The following is a 6,000-nucleotide window of genomic DNA, read 5'->3' as shown; positions in this document are numbered from 1 at the left end:
TATACCTGGTCTTGTGGGTTTTTGTTAATGTAGACTTGTAAGTCTGTAAATGACTGGAATGAAACCACATTTCCCTTGTGAAACAGTGACATTGTTCATAAAAGGACACTGTTGGTAGAGTGATCTTCAGTGTTTTTGATCAAGGTTTGAGCAGAGGAATCTACACTGTGTATATATGTAGATAAGGAGGGGGGAATGAGAATGCAAATCTCCATAGAGGATCAACGGAAACGCCTCAGAATAATGCAGTAGTTCAATACCAAAACTACATCCTCCAAAATTTAAAAATATTTTTAGTGTTAATAATAATATAGTGAAAATGATTCCCCTTTTTGCTGGGGACAACCTGGGGGTCCCCAGACCCCACTTAGAGAACCACTGGTTTAAACCACACGTACAAGGAATTCTGACTCTTGTTTTGTTTTTTTTACAACTGCTTACACACATTTTCAGAAGTGTCTCCTTTTTTCAAAACTCAACACACAATTCCCAAAATTGCACACAAAATGCAAAATACCTTATATCTCCTTCAAAATAAAATGTTTCATTCAAAATGCGTAAGGATTTTGTGTGTAAGGACTTAATGAGGGATAATGCAATGTACTTATACAGAAACAGACATATAGTAGAGTATACAGTTTTAATTGGGAATATGAGATAAATGTTACAGTGTCATTTTGTAAAGGGACTGATGATGAAACGTTCACCTCATCAGGCTGAGGGCTGAAGTAATTTCCTGTTTTCAGGCAAAAGGCACACCGCAAAAAAAGTATTGCTGTGTAGTCTTAATGATTAGGCTGCTGTAATCTATGACTGTTTTCAACAGATGCTATAATGTTTATTGGAACCTCGAGATGTTTCTACGTGTCATAATGTTGACAGACATGTCTCTGGATTGTGAAGATATGATCTGTAGCCTTTAATGCCAAAAGCTGGTCTGCAGAGATCACAGCTGAAACAGTGGACAGATGATGCAGCTGTGTAACAGGTCGTATTTAATTCACGTCTCTTTAAAATGAAATTTGGGAAATAAGAAAGGCCGTGTGGGAATACAGTAACTTTATTTTTGTATCCTGATTACGTAATGCCGTTACATGTAATACGTTACTCCCTGGCCCTGGACCTCACTGAAATAAAAGAGAACAGACACTGAGTCATCTCGTCCACACAGTAAAATCAGCAAACCCAAATTAACACGGTCAGAGTTGATTTTAACACTTTTAAAGTGTCTATATGGGTCCACATCAAAGACTGTTAATGTAACTATTTTTGGAGTGTTGGTACCTTAACACTAATTTAGTGTAACTTTTGAATCTTTTTGGAGTTAAAATTGATCACTTCTTAACACCAACCGGTTTTAGTTATATATAACACTTTTGTGTAGTGTTGGACATTAACTCTCTCAGTGGATCATTTCAAGTGTTAGCCCCGTACCATTTTAAAGGTGTAAACACAGCTCTTCCATATTCCTAAAAAAATACTTGGATTATAAAGTTTGTGTGGTGGGAAACGTTTCCCCAAGTGCAGGTTAATGTGTAGCGGCCTTGACTTAACTCCTCCCCTGGCCAACCTCCTTATCAGGCTTAGGCTATTGCTGCATCTTTCCTTGACCTTAATGGAAAACGTCATGAGGTCAAGGAAAGATGTGAAGGACACCATCTCCACATTTAAGAGTAGGCTTAAGACTTTCCTCTTTGATAAAGCTTATAGTTAGGGCTGGCTCAGGTTAGTCCTGAACCATCCCTTAGTTATGCTGCTATAGGCCTAGACTGCCGGGGGATTTCCTATGATGCACTGAGCTCCTCTCTCCTCTACTTTCTCTCCCTCTGTATGCAACCTCATCCCATTATTGCATGTTACTAACACAACTTCTCCCCTTTCTGGTAGTCTTGTGCTTTCTCGTCCCTCTCCTCTCTCCTCCTATCACTTCCTGCAGGTGTTTCTTGCTCTGGAGCTGTGGAGTCTGGATCTGTGGCTGCGGGTCACCTGCTGCCCCCGTGTTCCTGCTCGACACCCTCTGCTGCAATGACTATTGTTGCTAGTCCTGTTATTATTATTGTTATTATAATCATTAACATTACGACTGTAATCGTTAACACTACTATAAATTTCTGTACCATTTTTCATTTTATTTTTTTTTATTTTTTTTGTCTATAGCAACATCACCTTTACTGTCTGTACCCCCCCCCCCCCCCCCCCCCTTCTCTCTCTCCTTCACCCCAACCGGTCGAGGCAGATGGCCGCCCACCCTGAGCCATGGTTCTGCTCGAGGTTTCTGCCTCTTAAAAGGAAGTTTTTCCTTGCCTCTGTCGCCTAGTGCTTGCTCTTGGTGGGAACTGTTGGGCTTCTGTAAATAGCATCATAGAGTACGGTCTAGACCTGCTCTTTTATGAAAAGCGCTGTGAGATAACTGTTGTTGTGATTTGGCGCTATATAAATAAAATTGAAATTGAAATTGAAATTGAATTGAAGGAGAATTCATAAGGACGACCTTAGGAAATTAGGAAAAGACGACTCAGAGAATCCGACTGCTCTTTGGGCGACGTAATTATGCGATGGTGGATGTTACTGACAGACCTGCCTTGATGAAACTACAATGTTCTGAAGGTGGACTACGAAAAGCGCATCTTTGACACTGCACTCCGTGTTGTTTTAATGCAGGCCATCTAAGGGTGGACAATACTGTGGAATATCACTTCATTACCAATAGGCCTATAGCAAAAAGGCATATACGATGGGTCACCAAATAATGGACAGGTTTGTCACATTGAGAATGCTTGCTCACACTCACCCTCCTGCCCACCCATATTTATCAACATGAATCCCAATTATTGTATGTAAACATAGTGTTTCCCACAGAATTACAGCATAACTATGGTGAGACAGAGAAAGGGAGCGACCGAGCAGAAGAGGGTGCTGAGCAAATAGCCTATATGCACTGCCCGCACCTCTGTAATGATATATGATTTTACCCATTTTAAATAGTAAAAACAAAAAATAATTAAAAATCAATATGTGGCGGTGTAGTGGATCAGCCAGTGTTGTTTTAATTATTTTATGCTATTATGAGATTTGAGATATTTACCCCCCTACAGACAGCCTGACCCAAGTGAAAGGTTTGCTTTCCCTAAGTGTTGTTTTGGGCAGTTAGATCGTAAAACTTACCACCTCTGGTGAAGCTGAGATAAGACTTGATGCCCTGACTGTTAAAATGACAATATCAACACTAACCAGAAACTAACTTTCTTCTGAACAGCCTATCAGAACTCTTTTGGAAGGAGGGCAGGAAACCCTAAACTGCCCCTCCACACACATAACCATGGCAACTGTCCTTCCTCTTTGTTTAATTACCTCACATCAAAAGATATTCTCATCTTCACACACAGATGTGAATTGGTAAGAAACTCCAGAACACCAGATTCCTTTGTGGGAACAAGAATATTGTCTCCTTGTAACTTGCCTATTACCTTGTTTAATTAAATAATCTTTGTTAAGTTACTTAGCAGGTCTCTCCATTTGAGTAGTTATATTACCATGTTGTTGTTGTTGAAAAGAAGAATCCATAAAGAAAGTTAATTTGCAGTGTTTAACCTTCCTCAAAACTCACTGATATTCCTTTTATTTATGTTATACTAATGCCATGCTTCAACACCGTTTTATATAGTTTCTTGTTAAAGAACATGATACAGAAATATTATCCTGTGCTACTTACTTAGTTTTCCAGCTCGAATTTAATGTTAAATAACCATTTCTTCCCTAGTGAGAGGGTCAATTGTTCTCTCGTGGGACCAGTGTCCCCCTAGAGGACAAACTAAGTATTACATGCCATCGTTCTGAAATGCCGCTTCTACTGTATAATTGTATTACTCTGTACTTATTTGTTCGTAATCTGATGCCATGTTTGTGTAACTTGCTTATATTCTCTAAATAAGAATGTGTAACAGCCAATATTATCCAGGAAATACTGAGTTAAGTCTCTTTCATTCTGAAATCCTGAAAATGTGTTTAGCTGGTAATGTTAACCATTCTAATATTACAACGACTAAGTAATTGTTTTCTTTCCTTATATCGAATGCTTGAAACCAAGAACGGTATAACCGTTTGACATCTAAGGTTACATTGTGGAGAGGTATTTGATTAAAATACGCGCAAATAATCTTTAGGACCATATTAAAAGTTAATGCACCGAAGCCTCCTCCTGAGACCGGAAGCCAAGCCCCCTGGGGAGACGCCCCAAGGGGCCAGACAAACAACACAGCGGAGCTCTTTGTTACTCGCTCTCTTCTCTTGTACTTCGGCTCTTCAGCAGCTCTCGGCACGCGCTCAGCGTGCTCCCGTCTCCTAGCAACCTAAGGGTCTGGCCCAGCGCCGTGATTTGATGTAGTTCTCTTTGTCTTCCAGCAAACTTTCATTGAATTTATCTTTTTCTTTTGTTTATAAAGTCACCTTTACAAACAGTAAATTTTTTACATCATCAATTCAAGAATGACCAAGTTCTTTTAAGCTTTATTTCGTCGAGTTAACTCACTCTTCCCCACGACAACAGAGTTAGTTACGCAAGCAGTAACAATGGACAATCAAACCGACAACCCGAGCCAAGGATCAATTCCCTGGCAGAGAAAGCGACCGGCCGACGGCTTGTTAAGCCGTCTCAACCGAGAACGCACAAAACTCAGCTAGCGTGAGGCCGCCGACCAGCAACCCGGCTGAGAGAAACAACAAGCAGTAAGAAACCAACAGCATTTGTGGTGGAGTTGATGTCCAATAGTCTTTTAATCCATTAGCTTTAATCCTTAATCATTCCAGCCTAAAACTCCTAGACAAATTAAACCGAGTTAGTATCATATAACGTGCGCTTATTAGTTCTCTTCCTCCCTATAAATCAAATTCTCCCCACAATAGAACAACTCAATTTACACTGAACTCCACTACATTCTCATTGTTTGCATTCTGTCTGTTTAGCCATTGTTTATTTATTTGATGTATATTTAACCGCATTTATATCGACCTTTTAGCTAGCTAATAAATTTCCCTAAATTACAGGAACTGTGTGTGTATTGTTTAGCTCCAGGTCACTGTAACGGAGGAGTTACGTCCTTCAGTATGAGATTGACTGACTGATTTTATAGAAATGATTAAGCAATTACTACTAACGGATCACTAGGAATAATTGTGTAATTATTAAACCCATAACGTTACCTAGGGAGTCCGGAGACCCTGGGCGAACTGAATTTCCGGTGGTGCCCGAAAACGAGGATTTATGGATTAATATTTCTGAAATATTAATATTCATCATTTGTATTAAAAACCATAGGTAGACATGCTACAGCGGTCAGCATTGATAATGTAGCAGGCCGCCACAGATCAATCAATATGAGGGAAACACTGAAATAATTGTAATTTGTACAGTAATAACTGTAAGGTGTTAAGGGTGTCAGCGTCTATGACTGAAGTAAAATAAGGCTAATTAATGATATTGCTGAAGGCTGGCAATACATAACGTGAGGCTACGCTGCAACATTATCCTCACTGTGATCACGTTACAAGACTAGTAACACAGCTGGCATGGGTCTCAGTTATTGTTGGCAGTTTAAGATGTGCATATTAGCAAGTTATGGCATAAGAGAGAAAAGGCTTAATAGCCAATGGTAACTTACATGGTGATCAACATCCTTTATCCGTCATGGTCCGTGATTTCTTTTTTGTTTTCTATTGTAGAAAATTCAAATACTACTTTACTACTTTTATGGTATATTTCAACAATCTGAAACATAAAATGGTGTTGAAACAGCATTAAATTAGGCCTACAACAAAGCCAAAATAAAACAAACCAAAAGAAAGAAGGAAATTGTGAGAGTCTATTCACGTATCTCAAATGTGCGTCTGTGTTGCAAGGATTTTGCTAAATGTGTTCAATGGATTTTATCGTTTGAGTTTGAGAACGTACAGCGCCTTAAATGTTGCCGCCGCAAGGAATTGTGGGACGGCATTCTCTCCTTT

The sequence above is a fragment of the Micropterus salmoides genome, unplaced genomic scaffold (assembly GCF_014851395.1).
Source record: "Micropterus salmoides isolate LMB-PRFRI ecotype aquatic unplaced genomic scaffold, ASM1485139v1 Ms_hic_scaffold_17, whole genome shotgun sequence".
In the NCBI taxonomy this organism is placed as follows: Eukaryota; Metazoa; Chordata; class Actinopteri; order Centrarchiformes; family Centrarchidae; genus Micropterus; species Micropterus salmoides.
Note: the sequence above shows the minus strand (reverse complement) of the source record.